General features: G+C 38.6%; 3 protein-coding genes across 4 annotated transcripts in view; 1 reads left to right on the top strand and 2 right to left on the bottom strand.

Annotated features, from left to right (window-relative positions):
- The window catches only part of LOC110827976 (Autophagy-related 16), a 154058-nt gene that overhangs the window by 36141 nt on the left and 91499 nt on the right, over nucleotides 1–26418 (bottom strand). The window lies entirely within an intron of this gene.
- The window catches only part of LOC147872800 (autophagy-related protein 16-1-like), a 308552-nt gene that overhangs the window by 206613 nt on the left and 75521 nt on the right, over nucleotides 1–26418 (bottom strand). The window lies entirely within an intron of this gene.
- Nucleotides 2202–26418, top strand: part of neo (ZP and PAN domain-containing protein neyo) — an 84644-nt gene continuing 60427 nt past the window's right edge. Inside the window, exon 1 of the mRNA XM_087355470.1 lies at nucleotides 2202–2450. The gene's annotated coding sequence lies outside the window, so the exon portion shown is untranslated. The remainder of the gene's footprint in view (nucleotides 2451–26418) is intronic.

Raw genomic sequence — 26418 nt, 5'->3', positions numbered from 1 at the left:
ATGGCCTATGGAATCTACAGGTGATATATGCCATTAGAGCCAAATAATTCCTATAGAATACACCAGAAACCATTCAGGAAAGTCGAAATGAGAACAATGTCAGTAGCCCACGTAACATTTGTTCGTCCATGTATAAGAACCACGTTTAAGTCATGGGTATTCATCACCATTGTTTTTAAAAAAAATCCAGTGTCCTCAGAGAACATAGTTCTCTGTCGATATCGAACAAAATGCATCTAAAATCGTTATTTAAATTTCATAATTCCCTAAATTTAAAAATGCCCTATTTCTCTAACAATCTGTTTAATATTGACTGTATCTAGAGTGGTCTCTTACCATGACGTTTTCTATAAAATTTCTGTGAGTATTTTCCATGTCAGCAATGCGTCCTTTATGCCCTGTCCATCTCGTTCTGCCTCATTTAATCATTTTAATAACAGTGTATAAAAAAATAAACCTTATTGATTTGTGTTCATTTCTCCTGCGAGTTTCTCTTACTTATGTCCAAACGCTAAGAGAATAATTAACTAACTAACTAGATGGCTTACCGAACCCAAAGGTTCATCACCGAATTAACCAAAGCCCTCCACCGGACCCTGTCCTGGGCCAACAAAATCCAGTCTCCTTCAACTCCTATCTCCCATAGATCCCGCCTGAGATTATCCTCCCATCTACGTCTAGGTCTCCCCAGCGGTCTCTTCCCCTCAGGCTTCCCAACCTATACCCGGTGCACACCTCTTGCCCCATCCATGCGCGCTACATGCTTCGCCCATCTCATTCTTCTCGACTTAATCACCCTTCACATTGCATCCTCAAAACTAATTTCGTCATATTTACAGATATTTCCCATAGTAAGTAGAGATCTCATCCATAACATATAACACTATAAAGCACATGCTACTATGGATGTGTTTCATGAACAGCCTATCGTTTCAATCGGGGTCTCATTAGCAGAAGCGACGAGCAGGGTCTATTATAAATCGTCCCAAAGTCGGTTACTGTAATCGAAACTTCAGCCCCTCCCCTTCCAATGTTGACTGTCTTGATTCTAGTTTAATTGTTAAAATTCGAGACTAATTCTGTCGGGAATTTAAACTAACTCTGTTCAATATAGCAACCAGAGCAACAATTGAGAGTAATCCCGATAACAGAACTATCATATTTAAAAATCCTTCTTCTTGTGCTAAACAACACCAAAAGTCATGTCATGCAAATCCAAGTTGTTTCAAGTGAGCAGACTGAGAAATATATCGAATGTGACAACACGTGTACGTGGTTTGAAGTCCCCACTGCAGTAAAGACGTCGTAGTTGGTCCTCTGAGTTGAAACGCCGTGTGACCTTGAAGGAAGAAAAACACTACCTCCAGCTTCAGCACGTGCTGTGTTCCTCTGAAACTCTGGTATCTACTTTTGGGTAGATACCAACCCAAAAGACCAACATCAACAATTATTTTGTAGGCTATAAGCCCCACAACCCTAAATTTTGAAAGTGCAACTTAGTCACACACTTTGTGCACAATCCAACGACTAGGCCTACATTTTCGATTTCTCTGCAGCATCTCCAGTCAACAAAATTTACGATTAATTAACATTCACTGTTCTATACCAGTGGCAGATACTCTATGAGACAGCTACCACGAAAGTAGCAGCTGAATACTACGATTCGGAGACTCACGCCAGTTCTACCGAGACAGTATTTTAATGTTGCAAGAAATTTCATTAACTGTGAAGTCGATCATAACTTTTGGTACATCGTCCAGCTATTGGTTTTGAGGTAGTCACGTGATATGTATACATAATCTTCCAGTATCTCCTAAATAGTGGGATAGTGACGTAATAAAGTTTGGCGTTTATTGAACCTCCCTAAGCATAACATTTCTTACACAAATCGTTTGATTCTAACATTTCATTGGCTCACTGGATATAGTCTGCAATAACATTACACAAATACTCCAAACAAAAAGAGTCCAATAAATAACACGAAAACAATAACAAATGCAAGAAGAATACGAATACGCGAAAGAGATCAAATTTGATGATGTTAGTGGCTCCAGCCAACCAGAGAACTCCTTAGTTTTTCTTGGTGTACACCTCCATCCGCGGTTTCTCCTCTCCCTCCCTCCCCCCTGTTAATTCCACCTGTTTTACTTCCCCCCACCATACCTACTGTTGCTTCTTCTTGGACGAGTGCGGAGACCTCAGCGTACAGCGTCAAACAGGAAAAGTGGCTGGTCGGGATTCGCTTTCAGCATTAGTGTGTTGGATGTGAAGGTGAACACTGGCAAGGCCAAGGGCAGTCGTCATCTTCACGCAAGAACCGACCCTCACCAAGCAATAATTCCCTCTAACCGACAGAGCGAAGGCGCCACGAGCAGAAACCAAAGGACAGCCCGACTGTACAAGGAAGGAAAACAAGTAGCATCCCCCAACTAACCGTCAAGGACCAACAGGTACGTTGCTCTTTCATACCAAGGTCGCCCGGAACGACAGTTAACACGCGGAAGTGTGAACGCTGGGCGGCTATTCTAAGTAGTCTCGCCTATGTTAATACACCCGTTACATTATAACTATACCAATGCAAATGAAATGGTAACTTATCAGCAGCTTCATAACCTCCTTTTCAGACCATTACAGAAAATTCACTCTTCTATCTTCGATGATAACAGAAAATTATTCAAAATTAACCTCACTCTTGAAGCGTTTTATAAGTAACAGAAGGGACTAGAATATGATAATTATTCCTGTCTATCAAGATTTGAAAAATTCCTTCACAGATAAATATTCTTTTGTAACAAGCAGGCGATGAACGAGATTCCGATGCACGGACAAAACACGAAAATGAAATTTCGGCATCAACTAAATGTTCAAAGTTTATTTGCTTTAAATATAAGAAAATTGTGGTATAAGAGCAGTAAAATTGTATTCTTCAATGCTTATTATTATAAATTACGACAAACATGTCAACAGTGCCTAAATAAACTCGTGGTGCAAAAATTAACAATTTATCACGTAACGTATATTCAATTCAATTCAATTCTTTCAATTCAATTCTCTATTATTTGTGTGCTGTATCAACAGCCTGATGGCCAATTACAGATACAGCACAGAGATAAACTCACAAACACAGTAAAACATAAAAGGTAAAACAAGCAATATATAAAATACATTGATACGGAAAAAAATACACAAAAAATTACTACTAACTATATTACGATATTTGTAAAAATAACATGAATCAATTAAGTAAATTATACAATTATAAAATGTGAAGAAGTGTGACAATTTTCGTCTCGAATATGTCCAAATCCCTGCATAATATATAATAATAACAATAATAACGACGACGATATACGAGATGTATGATCCGGACGAAGGTAGTTTTCAAAACTTGGCTTTCTTCGCCTTCCAACCACCTGAGACGGCTGGTAGCCCGAGAAGAATTTGTTAAACGAGATATATGCCCGTAAATTTGTTTGTGGTAACAACTCTGCAATTGCCGGCCTATACGCAGAACTCTGTAGAGACGAATTACGTAAAGGGAACAGTTACTCTGTTTTCGATTATGAAAGTCGCATAATAAAAATATATTGTCTGTAAATACGTAAATAAATATTACTCATGTGTTATAGTGCCTACTTCTAACTGTGAAATCGTTTTTATGAACAAAAACATCTACTGTGAGTCAAATTGTCATTTCTTGACACATTTTACGCTCACATTTTGAACGTCGTAAAACAGGACATTAGGAGCGCAGATCGGTCAGGTTACAATGACTAAATTACTAAAACTAAGAAAATGTCTCGAATTAGAATATGAAACTCTAAAAGTATGTCCCTACGTAGAGATGTAGGTACTGTATTAGTGTTTGCATAAATTACGATACAATTCCATGATAAAGTTTAAATTGCATGAGTAGTATCTATTCAGGCGTCAGAAGTTTGCTGGGAGCTTAAGGTCAGTGCAGCGGTACATGTCAGACCCTCATCTAAACGAGTGGTGACATTTTCAAATATAATATTACGTTTAATTTAAATATGTACTGGAAACTAGATGGGAGGATAATCTCAGGCGGGATCTATGGGAGAGAGGAGTTGAAGGAGACTGGATTTTGTTGGCCCAGGACAGGGTCCGGTGGAGGGCTTTGGTTAATTCGGTGATGAACCTTCGGGTTCGGTAAGCCAAATAGTTAGTTAGTTATGTACTGGAAACATGAAAATCCCATCAAAACTATGTCCGTACCAAAATCAGGCACTGTAAGGAGCTGGTCTTGACAGCAACAATATTTTAACTAAAGAATTTTGTAGTAGAGAAAAACGTATTGAGAATTAAATGTAAATAACACACTCGCATCATTTTCTGGCGATCTGGTTCTGCGTGACTTAAAATTACATTTCGCTGAGTATGTGGTTAGTAAGTCACCGAGTCAGTTTTCGTAAGCACTTAAGTGTATACATACTGTTACAAATACACAGAAAACCAGTTATTTCATCTCTGGTATCCAGTAGCCTACATCACTTCAACCACAAAGTGAAAAGGGCGGGTCCTCAATCCACGCATCTTGATCTACTGTTACAATGACTCCGTGGCCAAAATTCTTCAAACTGAGACGGGAACGTGTTGGCAAGTGTGTGGGGTCTGGAAGGAGCAATATCGCTTTCATAAATCCACACTACCCCATAACCACCGAATTATAATTTACTTAATAATTATATAAAACAACGTACGTGCCATTTACTAAGAGAAGTACCAGAATTTGCGATAAAAAATCAAATATCAAAACCATCGCGACCGTAGGATCTATCTTTTTATTGGCTTTTAAAATTTAATGCTACAATCAAACTGTATTGATCGAGAAGAGGTTCACATTTGTAAATTTTAAAGTTCGCCAACGTTTTTTTAATTTAGTTAAGGCTTATTTAGCGACGCCGTTAGTAGCTCATATTACATAAAGATAAAATGATAATAAATTATGAATCGGAAGGGATACAGAAGGAACCAGTCATGGCCAAATAAATAGTAATATCTCGGAATTTGACTGGTATTATTTAGGAAAACTGAAAGAAAAGCACTCAAACGCGACAGCTGGCCTCAGGGTCGAGATTTGAACCCAATACCTGCCGAATACAAAAAAGGAATGTCTAGCACTTGGCCGCTAGCGGGTAAACAAGTGAAGTGCATCCAGTTCGTGACTACGAAACTAAAAACTCTCGTCTGAATCAAATACTAAGGTCACTTGTTCTGGAACCCATTTAACCTTAAGCTACGCCAAACTGTTGTATTATGTAAATACGGCGTTCCAGACGAGTTTAATGTTGCCAGTCTACAACTGATGTCAACATTCAGGAAGCTGAAAAACTTTGAGAACCATTATAAATGTCCTCTGACATGTACTGACTGAAAACACGGGGTAGAACGTGGTGTTGACGTCACATTCATTTTGCTACGCGAAATAACTATAATCTGATAAGCGTAATGGACATAAATTACTGTATATCCCGCAGGCATCAGACACTTAACAAATGCTGTACTATTATAATCTTCGGTGATATTTAGGATAAATAATTCTACATTCTTTAACATGTAGATTGGTACACATAAATAAATAAAAAAGGAAATGTAATCTCCGCTCATTACTTTCATCCTTCCCAGAAATTCCACCAATAAGCTAAACATACAGAAGAGGTTTAGTAGATTTCGATAAATTTAAAGACTTTAGAGTAACAGTGGGCTAACCAACAAAGTTGTGAAATCTGTGAAAAACCAGAAAATTATCCGACAAGAATGAAGAAAAAAGAGCACGCAACGATCATTTATGTTGTAAAATGATCACATTGTTTCTTAAACAACTTTCGAATCCTTCAACAGTAACTGAAAATAGTTATTTTAAAAATGCTCACCACTGAATATTGAACACATTAGACATTCCAGAATAAAAGGCTGTGATCTCTTCAGATTGACGGTAAAATAATTTTCGGGAAGAAGTTCTGGTATTATTTCAGGCCTTACTCATACGAAAGTGACAAAACTATACTGCGAAGTATAATTATATACAAGATATAACGTTCCAAGACCGGCAAATCATGATCGCACTGGTAATAGTCAAGTTAGCGCACATCTAAGCAGCACGACTACCTACACGATTATTCAACGACGGCTACAGAAAGCAACAGCCGAACGTGGCCGGCAGGAGGAAAATAACCATATAATTATATTCTAGTGTTCATTAATGTGTTTCACGGTTTAAAAATAGGGCCAAATTATATGTCAGAACAGCAGCAGAGAAAAACATCATCTTTCTATCGTAGTAATTCTGTCTGGAAGGAAGTACTATTCGATGTGATTATAACTCATATTTCAAACAAAGCAAAATGCCTTCACCAAATAGAATACTCAGTAAATTGTCCGTCTCTTTTTGTCGAAGAACGCGAAATAATTAATTATTAATATTACAAACTGAGAAAGTAACAGATCAGTAATGTGATCGGCTATACGGATCAGATATCAGGATTTCGATTTTCTGAAGGTGCGTTGAAAAATTAGTTTGTTTACCAAGTCCAGAAAGACTTATCGCTGTTTTGAATCTAAGCCTATTTCATGAGATACCAGAGTCTCTTCTCCAGGAGAAATGCCGACAGGAGTACAAAGCAAGATACCCATCCCATCGGGGGCCAAGGTTATGAACATTTCTGCTCATGTAAAACATCTTCACGGCGTGTTGCATACACACGGAGCTACTAATTCTACTAATCTTGCATTATTTATAGCCATTATGTTTTATATAAGTCGGCGCTTATTTATGAATTAAAAACTAATAGTTATGTTCCTTCTAGTTTACTTCATCCTGCAGGATAAAATGCTCACAGCGTTTACCTTATTATCGTAAAAAGACCCTAGTGAAACAAAACTAATATTACTTTATATGAGCAGCTTCCTACCATAGAACTTATGTTTTTCATTAGGGCGATTTTAAACACAGAACACCTATTTAATTTCGTTTTTACAGCAATAAATTATCTTAATTCAAAATCGAGCTCGCAAACATTTTCCTCGATACGAATTCTCAAAAAGGAATATGTTATATCCAGAATAATGTGGTTTTAAAATCATTGCTCACGAATGATGCAAATATTAATTCAAATCATTTGTGAACATTGGCAGCAGTGGTCAAAACTTGATTTAACGGTGGGGAGTCATCATCATGTTTTCTTCAACATAATGTTGGATAATTTAACTGAAATCGTCTGGAAAATTTAACACGATTAAACATAAAAAATAACGTTTAGAAAGATAGTATATGATACGAAAATGCCAAATTGCTGTAGGAAGCGACTTCAAGGTTTAAATGTAACGAATCTTTCGAAGGACAATGTAGGTGTGTGAAAAGACAATAAACTCTTCGGCACGTGTCTTGCGGGACAGACTTCCTAAGATAAAGTCGGTGTACTAGCTGAATGGGTCACGAAGCAGGCCAGAACCAATGAAGATGGTGCCAGCCTCGGGTCCCGTTACGGCAGCCGACACGTTCCTTGGAGGTTACATGCTATATTAAGTCGAAATGATGCAGCGTTTTAAATGTTAGATGCGGGAAAATTTATAACCATGAATACAAAATGGTATGCTTGGAATTTCATTCAAGTATCGATATTGTATTTCAGTTGCTACGTATTTACTCTTCGGATGATTACAGGAAGACAGTCAACACTAAATCAGGTTCTAGTGTCGTTCGCCTACAAACTATATTTACTCTCTGACCAGCGAAGCGTCAGGTCAGAAATACAAACAACAAAATGCCTACCCAAAAAGAAACAGATTTCTTTAAATACGCGCTATGAACTGGCAAATTTACTTACTGATATCATTGAAACCCTAAGCATGCTTCTTAAGTATCATTTCTGTTCAAAAACGCCTTCATTTTTGTGACTTCTGAAGTATTAACTATTCTATATATAAAATTTTAAACTTCAGTAAGGAAGTGCATGAAGCATGATAAGGTAACAGTCGCTCAGCTAGTCAAAAAATTCCTCGTCTTTAGTAGAGCCTGAAGGTCCAATGCCGTGTTCACAGCAGCCAGCAACTGACCCCGAACGTGACCCACATGAACCCGTTCACACCCTCTTATCCAATCTCTTTGAGAAACGTTCTACGCCTAAGTCTCCCAGAAAATGTACTGCAACTACAAATTTTCCAAGAGCTCTCTTCGTAATCTCGCTTACTTGTACCGCATTATTTTTCATAATAATTTATTATGCATACAATTATCTTGTTGCTGATACAAACACCACTCTTATAAAGATAATGAAGTAACAAATATCACACTGCATACATAAACAACACATGAAATATTTCCAATATATTTATAATTTACAAGATGTGTCGATATTCTTGTAAGATGAACCACAATGCTACAATTCATGTACACCCGTTCAGTAGTTTCTGGGATCAAACATGCGGACGGACACATCCAATTTAGAAATTTACAGGTATGGACTAAGCGTAATTAAATTCAATTTAAGTCCCTCCACCCACTCCAACTACAGGTTAAAAATCATCAGTTTAAATCAGGCTAGATGAGGCAGAGATATACCAAGATATCTAAGATTTGAAGTTCTCATTGTGATGAAGATATCGGTGATGGTTTTCTGGGTTGTGATGCCATGCTGACTTGCCGATAGAGATCAACGTTTCGGAGAATTATACTGTCTCCATCTTCAAGGCCGAAGACGGTATCTACTTACAAGACCACACAGCGTTACGACGTAGAAGACCAACATCGATACCAAAATATCAGTTCAAATGTCCCTTAAATTTGGCTACGTTGGTTACCAATCCCATATCACTGAAAATCAATACGTAATGGTAGCAAAGCTACACTTTATATTTGCCATTGGTACTGCGTTCGAGGGGGGGGGGGGGGTGATTTGAACACAATCTTGTACTCGCCTTTACTGCCCTCAGGGACAAAATCTATTGCAGCCACTGTTTAAGAACTTGGGTGGGCCGAACCATCTCTGTGGGCATGGAGATGAAGACAGAAATTTCGTAAACGTAAGCAAAGCGTAGCAATTCTAGTGTTTCGCGTGTAGGTATTCACATAAAGTGTAATTTATAATTGTCTGATTTGAGTCAAAATTTTAATGCGTACATAAACTGCATCAAAATTCCCTAGTTCATGTAAATCCGTTCAGCGGGTCTCCAATTGTAACATGCGGATAGACGGGCAGACATATTGACATGCTGAAGCTAAATGGCGTATTTATATAACTTGTATTTGCAAAAGAACCCGAAACAAGTCTACCAGCACTTTAATCTAGCAAGAATAAGAGTCCTAACATTCCACTCTTAATTGCAACATTAGAATCCATTATAACCTGTGATCAACATGCGATAAGCAAAGGTATCTTTAAAAAAGGCCTGTGCTAATCCCTGGTAAACCCACTAATTTGAAAGCAGGCATCACACAGAAATTTGAATTCAGAAAGTAATTAACTCATCTTATACACATGATCATTTTCCAATCGCACTTCGCCTATACAGTGAGGTTAATAAGAACGCATTTGAAAGACGATACAGTTAATACAGTTAATAGAGAGCGGCCATCTTAAATAATTACACAGAAGAGAGAATAAAATAATGTGTCACTGTACTATCTCATGTTCCCGCTTTATGACCGTGTGCCGTCAAAATGCATAGTCAAATCTGTAAACAATGCGCCATGCGAGTTATTCATAGAGCCGAGTAATTGTTTTACGGTACACTTTCCTCTGTGTGGTACCGTTTTCAAAGAAACTGTTATCGCCGAAGTTGTACGTGTAACACAGTGCAAACATTTCGGTAACATGTTTACATCCGTGTAAAGAAACAATGAATTTTACTCACGTTGCTGCATAAAACATCTCTAAAATGTAACTAGGTCGTGATACAAAAAAACACCAGGTCGAAATAAAATGTATGAAAGTATTAATATAAATAAGAAGAAACTTATTACAAATAGAAGCACATCGTATTCTTACACTAATTAATTTAAATTCAGTATTATAATTCACTTGTCTAAAAACACAACTGCACTTATTGCTCTGAGTGTTGGCGTCGTACAGACTCATCGACATATGCCAACGATTCGGATAAACATACTGCCTCCATCTTCAGAGCTTATAATGATGGTACTTGCTACCTCCATCAAGGCCCTGATGATGGAGGCAGCAAGGACCTCTGAAACGATGTTAAACTTCTACCAGACTACACGGTACATAATTCCAGAAGACAACCACATTCGGACTCGCTACTGTGAGCTCAACTTTAACAAAGTATTGCGTAATGAGTTCAAGTCTGAACGAAGAAAATTATCTATGTAGGACAGTTCCATTTGTACATTGTGCCCTTCTGGATTCTCTGTGTGTTTAGAATCGTTTCGGAGAAACGTATTTGCTACATCTTCAGAGTAAAAATGACTCACTTCAAGTAGATACATTCTTACAAAACGTTGGTAACCACCTGTAAACCTACACAGCGTCACAACCCAAAAGACCACAATCGGCATTTCACCACGACGAAATTTTTAAATCTCAGACAGTTCTCCGCAGAAAACAGGCCAACATTTTCTTTTCTACGTACTCCATACTTAATGCAACTGTTTCCAACAGCTGTTTACACTCCATAGAAAATCCGCTATAAGCGGTTTAGAACTTCTGAGGAATGGAGATGTCTCGAAATATGTTCCCTAAAAAGTAAAAATACTATCACTGCACAATAAAACTCAAAATAATCACAGTTAAATAACAACAAAAAGAGAAGACACAGAAATCAGCTACCCAACGGACAGTAAACCACAACTGTTATTCTTCATAGCAGAAGCACCCTAGCGTACTGCTGACTGATCCTTCGTGGTTTCACCCATTCTGAACAACAATTCAGCCATAGTTGTTCCACTTGTACAGTGCCCGCGGGTGCAACGAAACGCGGTTCAATTACTACTTTAACGTCTATTATGAAGTCATGCACATTCTTCTGAAATAACTATGCTATGGAAAGGCTTCTTGCAACCTGGCACAGAATCCTATAAACACATTATGTATCTATGTACCAAACCGAAACATGCTGTAAGCAATACATAATACGTTTATGTGTGTTTGTATCGCTGATAAGACAAGGCAACGGACTTTGAAAATAAAATCTATCTTCAGAATAATGAAGTGACAATACCATAAAACACATCTGACCTGTACAGAAAGACACACATCAAAATGTCTCAATACTGAATTTTATAACCATAATTTGAACGTGATATATACAAACATTACATTTTTAAAAGTGTGAGTAGTATTAATTTTGGGTAATTTTAACATTTAGTTTGCACCCAAAATGTATTACACATCAGTACATCTTTTAAATAAGATGCGATTCATTGTAAAGTATCATATCTTACACAGTTGCACCGAAAGAAATATCCGATTTTGTTTAGATTAATAATATTAATAATTCAATTCAAATTCAATTTTTCGTTTTAACGCACTGACCTAACAGCTACAAGAGCCAGATGATTCAATTCAATTCATTTATTTAAGTGTCTGCCAACAGCAAGAAGCCAATAACAGGCAAACACTGATAATACATACAATAATAGTGAAATATATTACGATAATAATAATAATGTAACAAATTAAAAACAAAATGTATTTCGGAAATAGCTGCTGAACTAGTGTGTACCTCAGGGGCAAGGTTTGCCTCGGGTACATAGAAGTAAATGCCCTATAAAGCGGTGAATAGATGGAATAATAATAATAAATAGAATGTAGGCAATTCAGAGAAAACGCCAGCTGGCCATACATAAATGAAAATACGAATAAAGATACCCCCAAACAAAATGTTGTTTCAACGAAGACGCCTCAAACAAACACTGGCTGTTTTAATAGAATATCAACCATAGCCGGATCGGATCCATGTGCATTGCGAATGTGTTGTCTTGAAAGGCCAGCTGTCACACCATACTTCACCCAGTGTCTTTCGTCGAGTCGAAGACGTCTCGCAAAGTGGACCAATTGTCCACAAGGAACGGTATTCTGCGGCAATGAAGGATAGAGTGACCACGTGCAGTTGCATGGGAACGCGGAAGACTTGTGCCATTTGTTGAGTCCGTCCGTCCGTCCGTCCGTCCTTCTGCATCGCCAGCAGTGCGTAACACACCCCATGTACAATACCGTAAAATACGTGCCTCAGCCAGGAAAGAAACAGAAATTAGAACAGTCTCCTCCTCAGTAAATTTACACCGAACGAATGAGGCATGCACAAGAAAAAGCGAGATAAGTCTATGAAATAAAAAAGGATTAGACTATAAAACTTCAGGAAGGGACGTTCGAAATGAATCGTGGACGTTGTTCGTTCCATGGCTTGGAAGCCCGTAAAAACACTAAGATTAAAAAGCCATCTGCTCAGAAATAACGCGCAGTCACCAAGACCATGAATTGTAGGAGTTCGAAACTCGAAAAGTTCACAGCCCTCGTAATCAAGAACGGGAAATCCCCCCCCCCCCAAGTGGGAAAAAGGCCCCCGACTATACAATCCACGGGGGAGAATGAAATATTCTCCATTTGTGATAAATATAACAAGTTTTAATAACATGTAATGATTGGCTCATGTAACTTTTGGGTAAAACTTTTAATTACAAAAGTAGCTCCACCAAGCCCTGACATTCGTTCTTACTGGCTGCACGCAAGATGAAATCAACCGGAAGTGTCAGTCAGCAGATCAAGAGCAAAAATGCGTGCTGCATTTGAGATATTAACCTAATAATAATGCTCTCGATACTGTGTATAAAAAGTAAAGTTTGTCCCACTATACGCCATGTAGGCGTTTGGGGGGTGAGTGGAGGTATAGCTCCTCTCTTCCTTGACCTCGGCACTAGATGGGAGTGAGTTGGTCAGCATCACGCTCCGGCCGGCTTTACCCCCGGGAAAGGACCCCGGTACCCATTGTAGAGGAGGCTGGGTGGGCCCCAGAGCCGGTCTGGACGCAGAGGATAGAGGAAAAATCCTCTGCCCCCGTCGGGGATCGAACCCCGGTCGTCCAACCCGTAGCTAGTCACTATACTGACTGAGCTATCCCGGTTCATCGATACTGTGTATATGTTGTACTAAATTCCACAATCCACTCACATTTCCAACAATAAATATCTCGGGAACTGCAAAAGACATTAAATTACAGGGTAAACTTAGACGCTGTAACCCGCTAAGCCTTGGCCTTCCTGGGGAATTTTTCTGCCAGCTTTCCGAACCTTCTGCCTCTATACAGAGCACAGCATTAAGGAAATAAACGTACACTCATCCATGCCTCGAGCGGCAATCGAACCCACACGCCTAGTTTTCGAGAGGCCAAGACATCAGCGCGACCACTGTTATCGGCTAAACAATATTATAAATAGGATATAAGATGTGTCTGCAACACGCAGCGTAGGATGCTACAGTAAAGCCAGATATTACAGTTCTACCAAAAAATCTGCTTTTGTGACAGTAAATCTAATGCGTGAATCCTTCAAACCTTTACATTAACGAGGTTCAAAAACACGCAAACGTTGGAAGCAGTCTGTTATGTTCTTCCTGCTTAAAAAAATATAACTGTATCTCTTATTTAGTTCCAAAATTGTTCTTAGAAATAATTCTGAATTCCTTATTAACATATGAAAGCTGTATTTTCCAAGACGTCAGTAAGTTTGATGTTAGGCCCAACAGCTGGTCTGGACGTGGAAACAGACAATTCCTCATCTCAACTAGAAACGAAACCCCGGCTGTCCAGACCGCGGCCAGCCCGTTTATTTACTAACTCAGCTGTCCAGTCTCGTATGTTAAAATTAAGTTATTCAAATTCTCGCCACTTTGACGCTAACCGGTAACTCAATGAATGGAAAAAATCTGTAGAACTGGAAATAAAATATTTCTATTGACACATTTTTACCAAACGTTCAATTATACACGTCATTTCTCAAGTGACTCAAACGGCTGGGAAACTTTAAAAATAACCCGACACGCACCTCCTTTGTGCACACAATTTTGATACTTTTCACACGACAAGCTTAGAAAGCGAAATCACCTCAGTTCCTTTGTAAATTAAAGTTTCTATTCTTAGTTGCTTTATTATCGAAAATATTAACTGAAAAGAATATCCAATACCAGATGATTAGAAATAAGTTATTGCTTTAAATCTCTAAAAGTGAAAACTGCATTCACACCATAAAAGCAAGTCCATACAGAAAACAACGAAGTCATGATAAATCTGTAAACTTTAGCAACGGAGTATACTGTCATCACGCACTGAATCATTATATACAAAATTACGATCTCGCTGAGCTGTCGAAAATTCACACCAGCTGCTCGTCTAGATGAAATGATTCTCTTGCCCAAAGGTACGGAATATGCGCTATATATAGTACAGTTCTACTCCAAATTGTGTATTTTTTTGCAGGATAGTATTTCTCATAATTATGAACACAATGAAAGTACAGCTGCAACACTATATAGGCTCCGTTTGGTTAGGACAACGATTCTAAAACAAGTGGATAATAAGATGGGTGATCAGAGGGGTCTATAATTCTTCTGCAATTCTATTTAAAATATTAAACTTACATAAGGCACTTCTACTGGAATTATTCGAACGCAGATTACATTTATACACGTGAGGAAATTTACGATACGCAAAGCGCACAACTTGCAACTTTAGCCTTTGTGACGTCAGAGTTGCTTAGGATGAATGACATTTGCGGGGGAGGGCGTTGTCTAACGCCTGTCTGGGTGACGACGTCATCACGGAGGATTCCACGCGTGACTGCGTGGCTGACTGGTGATTCCCGGCAAGGGGATTTCTCACAAGGTCAACTCCGCGAGTAGCGAGCCCGTTATTGTTTTCAGATTTTAACCCAAACTGCATTAGTGGACAGATTTTAATAAGACTCCTCAATATGAAGTTTAACAGAAATTTGTTTTCCGGTTCTCAAGTTTTCACATGCGAACGGACGGGTGGGTACCCAGACAGAGAAAAAGAGCGAAGGTAAACGGGCGAGTTTTTACAACTCTTAGTTGAAAATGCACCTTCTAGCTTCTAAATAACTATTTGAAAATAAACTCGATTTACCTATATTGTGCGACTTAACTTACAACATTCGACGAATATTGTTAGTAAATAGATAATCTTACAGGCCATAAGAATAAACAACGATGTCAACGTAAAACATCACCTTATTTGGAGTAATTCAATGTGAGTTAATTATAAACTAAATGTGAGATACGGAAATTACACTGTTCGGTACTCGATTGGGGTGACGTTTAAGAGGAAATAATTTCTATAGCTTACGCCGACAAACGGTTCGGCAACTCACACATATTCGAGTACAATGGGTATCAGCTACGTCAAGGACCTTCAATCATGCCTCAGTCCATAAATCTGTAGATGATGTAAACCCCATGGGAGTTTCACAGACTTACGTTCGTACAACTAATATTACTCAGTAGGCAATGGACCAGGGGCTTTTATAGATTTAATATTTTAAATAATCTAATTACCCATCAAGAATGGTGGGAAAATCTAAAGCAGTAGACTACTTTAAATACGTTTCACTGAAACGTGTAACAAAGCAGCATATGCTAATTAAAATCATCTCTTAGATTTGGTTAACAAAAGCTCCGAAGCGTTACAGGTAAGCACCCGTTTTGCTTCGTTGTAAGGGAGTGGAAGTGAACAGTACGCCATGGTCGATTGAACGGTGTTTTGTTTCATTTTACTGTTTTTATAAAACAAAATACATAATTAAAATTATCTAATAATTATTTCATAAAGATCACAGTCCCTTAGGAGCAAATGATCACCAATGAAAAAAGCAAAATTCTTATTGTACAGAAATTAAAATTGAGCTAAGCATTTACTGTTATTCTTAACTTTTATTATCAGCTACGCGACAACTCAAGAACGGCTTTCCATTAAATATATTAGAGCATTTGCCATGAGTTTATTTTCTTGCCTTAGGACGAAAGACCAATTTCAGCTCTTTTTTAAACAAAAAGTAAAATAATATTTTAGATTGGATACAACGGTACAAACTGTGGGAGCCAGTTCCAGCATTAAGACTTACTTTTAAAATGATTCATATTCATTGTAAAGTGATTGGGTATTGCGTCGTATCGAAGCTGCAGACGTTTCGACACAATGCTATACCCAGAAGTTTCTATACATTCCACTGTTGACGTTTACCAGTTCCGATACATATACTTCTATTGATTAATACTCGATAATGCCTTCTCTGAGAACCGGTTGTAGATATGAGTTACATGTGTGTTTCCAGAAGTCTTCAAAATAGCCTGTACTTGTACTTCAAAATCCTGAGAGAACGTATTGACGCAGTAGAACAGATTTCATCCTGGTAACAACCATGTGGAATCATGGTGGACTTATAAGAATACAGGTGTCCCAAAAAGATGTATACACGTTATAATAAGATGGGTTCTTATCAGTCAGTTACTCACCCCGTCAACTTTGCCACGAAATTAACGCCGGTCATTTGGAGCACTTATGTTAGATTCTCTAATTCACTACGTACCAATGCTGACATACGTAATCATTTAACTTATTGAAAATATCTCTTTATTTCTTCCTTTAAACTTGCGTATACATCTTTTCGGGACACTCTCTATAGTAACAAACTACTGGTGGGGAAACCCAACCTGTCAAGTTGTGGTGATAAATAACGCAATAAACATAACCGGTATGAACGTCAGTTTAATGCATTCTACGAAATCAAGACTTGCGCATACGATTTACAATTTCAGTTTTAAACACTAAAACCTCCATAAAGATGTAACATTTTACCGACGCATACGGCACATGTAAAATGTTACGGGCCCAATTCAATTAAAACAAACGCTGAAAGAGGTTAATTAACAGTAGCAGAAATAATCTGAATGCAATCCTGTAATGGGATTGCAGTAACTGTTTGCACTTCATTAAAGCAGAGTAATTTAAATCAATTACAGACACTGAGTTTTGTACACATTTGTGTGGAACATTTCCTACGACTCACAGAAAAATAGAGCTTAATGTGCCCGCGGCATCGGCAGACATTAAACAGTTGAAGTCCGAAGACCATCTACGATAAATAACATTTAAAATCGCATGAGAATTCCTACCTCAAAGAGAACAGAACGCGTCTCCATTACATAGATAAACTGGTTAATGTTGTCTGAAACGCTTATAAATCGGCACCCCGTGAATGCATTGGCCTATTTCCACAACATTTATAAATGTTGTCCACAGACTGTAATCAAAATCCCTTAATTCAGAACAGTTACCTCATGAGTAAAATCAGATAGAAGGAAATATCGACAATAATTGGCTGCTCACACATCACAGTCTTCAAAGATGTACATACAAAGGCAAACCGTAATATCCTCTTCTGCGATTAAATATATTTTGTACGAATATTACATTTAGTATTTACGTTTAGCTTCTGCTTGTGGGTGGTTTTGACGAAAGCTAACATGCTGATAATTGCCAAAAGCAGGATTACAGCTTCTGAGATTCGAATATAATAATTTAATTTTCGTCTACGAAACGCAAAACACTCACAGGTCAGAATGGCATGAAAATCAGTAGCAACTGCGTAAACAGCTCAAAAGAAAACTACCTAATATACATATGTTACAAAATGGATAAATGTCCTGGGGACAGAAGATATAGTGACCTATTGTTTAAAAAAAGTAAGTCTCATCTGACGCATATCACTGCGACTGTACTTTGGGCAGTCTTCAGTCCATAATTCCGTTACGTCTCACCAAACAGCATGGCAGCGCCATAATCCCAGCTACGGATGTGCCTTGAATTACAATAGACGCTTAGCCATCCATCCTATAGGCCACTGCATGTCATACAGAATGTACGTCTCATATGACTTTCAATAAAAATTGCCGCATGGCAATCAATATTCTCCGCCCGTCCGCTTTAACGGGATCACTATGTAACAGATTTGTTCAAAAGCCACGAATTCGTTCTTTAATACAACAGTCCATTCCTCCACACACGACGTCCCCAATATACGAACGCAGAATAACAAAATGAAAGAGTCTTTGACAGTGTATTATTGAAGCATCGTTGACTTCTGAATCATGATGTCGTGCAGTACCGTACGCTGCGTCACAAATCAGGCCACAGCCTAAATCTGCATCGTACTGTAAACCTCAAATTTAAATATTACTGACTTTCAATTCAGTTCATCTGGTGCCGAGGTCAAGATTGAGTAGGAGCGAAACCACATCTCCCACCAAGCGCCTACATGGCGTATAGTGGGACAGTATAATTGCTCATAGCCTTTTACAATACGCCCCGCTAGAGATCGGACATTCTTGAACGAGTCACAGCTGGGAACGACTCGCTGTCTTCCAGTGAGCGGATCGTTCGCCTAGAGAACGATACATCACACACCTCCCCCCCTCCCTCCAGCCGTGCCCTTGAGAGTTGCCAACAAACGGAGGGTGCACTTCAGCGACCTGGGCAAAGTTCTTGCAAAGCTAATAGGCGGGCTTTAGCAACTTTTAGTTGTGAACCCGCCTAAAAGAAGTCAGAGTAAAATGAATGAGTAAAATAATCACGATTTTTTTCAATAACTCATAGATACCAACGATTCGATAATATCACAATCACACCTATAAATCGAACATACGGAAATAGGCTGGCTCAATGATTACATTCATAATTAATATCACGCTGTTTCGCTTCACTGAACATATATTAATTTCCAGCAACTTCATTTGAAACTACCGTTCTAATTTAAATAGATTACAAAGAAAATTACTCGTATTTCGAAACCAGGGGTGCCTCACAAGAAAACCTGACTCCTGTGAACAGGTCTGTCTTGTATTCCTACTAATTGGCCGCTGTGCAATGATCAGCCAATGTCCTACTCTTCACATAACCTGTACGTCAAGAGGTTGTTGACCGCATTACGTTTAAAACAAGTTCGAAGGGGAAAGCAATAACACATAAGTCCTCATGTACCAGCAGCAATATTATATTTATCACAGACGTTTCTATGTCGTTTTAAACTGATACATTGCAATGAATCTCGCAAATACTAGGCATCAAACAAGCAATCTAAGTTAGAAAATGAACAGTAACTTCTTGGTACAGTCTCCCCTGAACAACTAATAGCTATTCAGCTATTAAAGAAATTCAATGTTGGTATGAGATTCTAATGTTCTTATCAAAATCACAAAAGCCACACAATGCATCTATCTCCTCAGCATCTAATCTAGTATGTATTAGACCTGTAAACGGGAGTATCCGGTTCGATTATTCACCAAGAAAGTGGCTATCCTGTCAGAAACGTTCAACTTCTAATTCTTTCCGAGTAAAATTTATTTATTTGTGATTAGTTTAGCGACGCTGTCAGTAGCTCAAAAAATACAGCATCGAAAGATAGGGTGATTAACAATGATGAAATGGAAGCGGTCGTGGCCTAATTTAAGCCTCTATCCAGGCATTTGGCTAGAGCCCCCCCACCACCAGTCAAGACAGCCAATATCTGAAACCCAGGAAATTCCAAATACCATGCAGAGAAACTACTAATTAAATACCATTATTCAATCCAATTACTGAGAGTAACGGGTAACCTTCACAGCGGCCAAACACTTTCACTGAATGGTCTTCTGGGTTGTAATGCCGTGTGGACATGTAGGCAGATATCAAATTTTCAGAGGAACACGCTGCTTTCATCTTCAACGCTTAATATATACACATCCTCACCTCCGTGAGAAACCACATTCGTGCAATAATTTTCCAACAAACGCGGACATTCCTGCCACCATTGTTGCCAGAACTGGACAAAAGCAGCGTTTGAACAAAAATAGTTATCGTTCCTGGGCATAATAGACCAATCTACTGTGAGACACACCTTCCTTCACAGCCATGAGGTAAACCACAGGCATCGATCATCTTTTGGTCTTCATGACAGCAGTAGACACTGCAAATACAATGATCCGAGAGCCACGACATTCTGCTGTCTATTAACTTCAACTTAAACCACGAAAGAATTCCTTACAAAAAGAAACTTCTGCAGAAATCTGCTACGTGCTTTTAGATACCACGGAAACACAGAACCGCAACAGTTACTTACTTAAGCCAGAAGCAGTAAGTCACTCAGTCACCGTTCATGCCCCCAAAGTCGATTCGTTTTAACGTTGTCACTTCATTGGGTGACGCGGAAGCACAAATCTACTTTCAATTGTTTCAATACGTGGCGGAAACATTCACGTTCTGTTTCAGCCACCTTCAGAAAGTTCAGACCGTTACATTAGGAGTGTGGGGATCAAATGCAGATTTATTTGTAGATGGGTAAATGTTTTAGTATCACTGATCCCCTGTCTTCTGACGTCACAGTTTCCTGTCGTTTTAGGAAACGCATAACTCGATGAAAACTTGCGAAAATAATGTACAAATTCCTACCAGCGGACAACACTTGTATTGCCGTACATAAAAAATAAATTTCATCATAACCTAAATACATCCAACTCTTTGTCGAAATGCTGACTGTACTTTTAAAATTTTGGAAGGTCTGTCCCCAAACGCGGTAAACATTAATATCACGCCATGAAAAGTTAATCCGAATAAGACGAGTACAAGCATCTCTTTTAGCTTTATTTTGCATTCGCTTCAAATTTAGAACACATGACGACACAGGACATACTTCAAACAATACTGAAATCACAGAGAACTTCTCATTTCTATGAACTGTTTATGATCTTACTGAATTAGTCTACCTATTTCATTGGATCAGAAATACTTTTAAAGGTATTTTACTTATATCCTCATGTAATTTAGGCCTATATGCAATCTACGTACATTTATGAACAAATACTGTCTAAAATTCTTCCACAAGATTGATAAAATAAATCGCAGTAAAGCTTTGCCGAAGTGCGAGGTTTTTAGTTAACGTTTGCTGAGTTACAGGGTTGTGGTTTGTAACAATGAATACGAATACGAGGGGTGAAACGTCCTGGCGTATCGGAAGGTTCTCTGCCGGAATTAGAGAAGGGCTGAGGAAAACCACAATACACATCATTCCACCTATGATTCCAAAAGCGCACCTTTTGAATGCCATGCGGAACATGCACGAGCCAAGTACATTAAATGCGGGCCTATATATACATACATACACAGAAAAAACAGAATCTCCATGGAATGAACGCGCTTTAGAATGTACACATACGTATTAAGGACACGTTCATGGAAAAACAAAATACGTATCTTGGCCTATGTTATCTGGATATCAAAAATTATTCCGAAAATAAAAGTGAAATGATCTTCACATCAAATTAACCCAAAAGGTCATCTTTTTGAGTGTTATTTCTGAGATAATTACTACACGCGAAAGATACGTAATGATGAAAGTTAATTTATAAAGGGATAACATTGATAAAAACAACGTTCCATGTAAGAAGCGGGTTTCATCAGTCACTGAAACTGATCGCTAGTTACAGGAAGTCTTTTCTCGTACTGGTACTCCATCAGTTTCATTTCTGATGCCCATAAAAGTCTACAAGGTGGGAAAGCAGCCGAGTCGGGTCAACGAAGAGAACTGGCGACACAACTCTCAACAACAGAAACGGTACATTTAACAAAATCACATGAACCTTTCCTTACTTGTCCATATAGGACTGTGATTTAATTACGAACAAATTATTTTACATGTCAAATAACAGAATTTCTTAGTAGTGGCGCACTAGTTAGCACTACTTCGTATTTGGAAAATCACGGGTTCGTACCTCAGCCCAAGGACCGTTTATAGTGACAAATTTTTGTTTTCCTCAGTCTCTCCAGGCAAATGCCGTAATAGTACCCTAAATTTCAAAACTCTTTTCCTTCCACATCATTTCCAATTCACAATCATCGTATCATTCGATGCTTTTTAATGGTAATACTGAAAGCATCATTAATAAATAGAAACTAATACGCACGTTTAAAAATAGTCCAATAATTATTAGATTAAATCGTAATATGAAAAATTTAGGTCGCTGAAAGGTTCAAGAACGAGTGTCTTGCCTATGTTGGTCTTCTGGATGGTGACGTACTTACGCCGTGTACAAATGTATGTGTATAAGTGTGCGCGTGTGTGTGTATACCGACGTTTCGGAGGAATACACTGCCTCCATCATCAATACTGAGCTGGTATCTATCTACAAGACCAAAGAGCGTTAGCAGACCTGCCCAGAAGACCAACATCGACATCTTCATCGTGAGAACCTCAAATCCAATACGTTGGGCCTCTGCGAGTTACAGTTCTGGGAACTGTTCGGTTATGTTTATACAACACCAGTGGAACTCTGTGATTCCGACTGGTGGAACCGAGAGGGCATTCCTGCATTCTTACGTCTACAGACTAACCGTATACGGCGTACATGGCGGATAGCTTCCCACACGTCAATGATACGCAGGCCATCAGGCAAATAGGTTACACGTGGGTTCTCCTTCAACGGTACATTCTAGAGATGGCGCTGTGTCAGTAAGGGATTAGTTCAAACACCTACACTTCCTGCGATCTGATCTACAATCTGAAAGCTTCCCACTCGATACAGCCCACTATTCATGGTACGTTAAAACAAGGAACATTTCGTAAACAAGGTAAAAAGATCAACACATTCCTACGTCTTTGCCCTTGTCTCCCACAGCCACACATTTCCGAGCCACGTTATAATCGAGGCGAACGATTAGCAATATGTCTTGGTTAATTTTTATCGTCAGTGAAACATAACCCTGGTACCTCCTGGGTGGGATTCAGAGCCGTCTTGAACGGAGCAAATAACGAGAACATTTTCTCGTACCACTGCCAACGATCTTGGACACTTTCTGTACGAATATACGTAGAACGACTTCTAATTGCTTGTCTCCTGGAATCAGTTAGCTCCGTAAATACAATTTTGATTCGAGATATGAGATTCTCAAGGAGGTGAAGATGTCGATGTTAGTCTCCTGAAGCCCTAAAGGCTAAGACGGTATTTTCATATGAAAATTTTGTATCTACCTACAAGTGCACACTTAGAAAAAAACTAAAAACACAACCTAACAGAATATTGGTTTGTATCAATTGGATTACATTCGATTAGCGTACTAATATTGTGTAGACTTTGATATGGGTCTATACACATTCTGACTGTAAGTTCACACATATTACTCAGCACTTGATAAAGAAGTAACAAGCTCTAGTACTCCTACTAATATCACCCCGAGGATGAGTCCCCAGCAAATGAGACTAAACGAGACAGGTCTACCCAAAGTACGGCCCGCGGGTTAAATGCTGCCTGGAAAAATTTTAGTTTCCTCGATTTATTATTCACTTCTTAAATGGAAAACCCTCGTCCAAGGAGTCCTACCAACCGTCTATAGATCAATTCCAACGGAAAGTTGGGACTCGCAGTGCTCAGGCACTTGAAGAACGGGTCGTCAAAGTATTGGAACAAATCTTTAAAAAAAACCTTTTTTAACTCTTTACGTGGAACTTCGCATAATTTGTGGCAACCGTTTAATTGGGCCAAAGTGATCTAGTCCCGATGTGTCCAAATTAACCTGAATCCACTGTATTTGAAAAATTGCCACGCATGATTAAAAAATGCCTTGATAGCCTGGTACACGAGCATAGAATTCAATAGTCAAATGGCCGACTTGTCAAAATATTTGTTGACCCCCTGAACACGGCAAAGGACGATCGGGGATGTAACCCTCCAGCTTTTGATGAACAGCCATTTACTGAATAAATAATACAGCTTTTACTACTGTGAAATGACACAATTAATTTTGAAAGTATAATGCCACAGCTTATAACTAATCATCGCAGGAGTCATTAAGGAATTCTCATGGCAAAAACAGACAGTCTTTTCGATGTCCGAATAAACTCTAAATCCGCTCACTATTCTACCCAAACTTCCCAGCAGTGTCTTACTATATCAGTGGTGTGTGATCCAACACAATATTAAGACCTATAATTGCTGTACGTTCATTAATAAAAGTCACGGTGACACTCATATTTTGTAACGTCTTTGTTAGTTTCTTAACTTATTTAATGACGCTGTGTTAATGCCACAAGTCCCGATGATTATAAGATTAATAGGATACAAAGGAAATCTAAAAATTAAGATGTCTTCCCTTTACCTATGTAATACTGATTACCAATATTTGTTTTATCTGTGCTGTACAACATTTTTTGCTGTTTCACTGTTACTAGCATTCCGATCTAACTGTAATTAAAGGGTCGTGTGTTTAACTTATTTCAATTGTATCTTCACGTTTATCATTGTCATTGATAGTCATTTATATCCAGTATACCACTATGGAAACTGATACAAATAAAACTATTACAAAATATGTTTTAACAATCCGGTTCTAGTGATATTCGATAGATTATTTGTCCTGAATATGGTTGACCTCAAATATTAACTCTATCTTAAACTGACTACCCTCTAGGATGTTCAGCAGTGTAATCTGGTGGAAGTTTATCGATGATTCAGAGGTTCCTATTATCTCCTTCATCAAGGTGGTATCTGAAACGTTGGTAAATATATATCAGATAACACGGAACAATATTACAGAAAACATCTTCACACTCACCACTGTGACAACGTAAAATATAATTTAATTCACTTTCCAAAAAAACTCATATCTCAAGAAAGATTGGAGAGGCGGGCACACCTAATCACAGAATAAGTTGTTGTTTTTTTTTTCCTACGGGAGTTTAAAGGAACTGATGTAATTCCAGTTTGCAGGAATCGTGTCTCCTACAGTGACAAAGTTTTATTCTCAGCCGTTCTGTAAATCACTGAGGCGAAACATTAGCTACAACAACAACAGAAATCTCCTAGATAATCACACAACTCCATTTTACGCAACAAAACGACGAAGAAACATGATTTGCACACAAATCCTATCTGTACACTAAATTCCAATGAGATGCGGAATGTTCTTTTTAACACTCACTGTGACTGCAATAGCACGCAGGAAAGAGAACGCTACTCGTTAAAATAACAATGGACAGTTAAAGTACACAGATATATATATATATATATATACATATATTGGGTGGTCCTTTCGCTTTTGTTGTGAGATCTGAACTTCCTCCGCACACGAGCATGTATGCGGAAGTTGCACATCAAGACTTTAACAAGGAGTCTACACTGGTCTACTTCTCACAGCGCTAGGACGCACATTTCCTTGAATGAAAACTCCACTTACACTCCAATTTACTCGCACATGTGTCTGTCTTATGAGAAAACGCGGCCTAACCTTCACGACAGGTCACCAGACCCAGTTGAATTTTACAACGGATACGATTTTCCAAATGCTGGGCTGAAACTAATAAAGGCTTCATCCTTGAAGTAAGCTTATTTATGCACAATACAAACCGCCAAGGTCAAATAAATCTGGCTTTTATTCAAGACTGTCGAATTTTCGGGCTCAGAACAGGTAACTTGGATCTGACGGATGCGACTCTGGTAGTAAGAAACGCAAACAAAGCCATGGTGGGGCCTATGGTGAGGTATGACAGAGACTGCGTTAGGTAGGAGTCAGGTTTCTGTCGCTTTCACTATAAGAAATGTTATAAATATTGTATTTTCAATGTGATTTGTAAAGATAATACTGCAATAAATTGTGTTATTGTTCAACACAAAAAGGATTCATTTCCGTCAACTTTGACGGATTATACTACGCAAGTCAACAGATCCGAGAATCATTAAGCAGACGAAGATACATTAGCTCCCAACATGATCCGGTTTCGACTAAAACATCAACGCTTATAGTAACGGCAGTGTCCAGACGCCTCTTCGTGTTTCTAGTTAATACAGTACCGGTTCTAGCGTATGTTGAAAATCTGTCTACTTTGCTCAATGGACAGAATATGGCGTCCAACAGAGCATCCAGCACCGTTCCGACAGTAACGCCAGCAACAAGACATTAATCTCAGAGGAGGAGGAGGAGGAAGTAGAAGTAGTGCCTGAATTAGCATGCAGGAACATTGCCAGGGGTCAGACTCAGCAGTATTCACACTTGACACAACTTCCAGTTGGGTATTTTGCATGGCATGGCAGGCAACGGAAATCAATCTTCTAGGGAAATGAAAAAAAGTGTGAAGGAGAAAGAAATGCATTAGTATGCAAAGGAGACATGCTAGTAGTCACAGCGTCTATAGCTGAGACACTCCACAACTTGGCTGTTGGTTTCTGCTCATATGCGTTGATACTGCAGAACATCATCACAACACGCAAGTATACCAGTGCCAACAAACTAACTAACCCTCGTTCTCGTATTCAGATGTTTACTTCCCTGTGTCAAGACGTGCAAATCATCCACATGCTAAAATGTGTTTTAAAACTACATACTTTAAACTTGATTCGTAATGAAGAA

This window comes from Zootermopsis nevadensis, unplaced genomic scaffold, assembly GCF_977971745.1.
Source record: "Zootermopsis nevadensis isolate Lab colony 2312 unplaced genomic scaffold, Znev_1.0 Znev_ptg000024l, whole genome shotgun sequence".
Taxonomy (NCBI): Eukaryota; Metazoa; Arthropoda; class Insecta; order Blattodea; family Termopsidae; genus Zootermopsis; species Zootermopsis nevadensis.
This window is presented reverse-complemented; position numbering and strand designations above follow the sequence as displayed.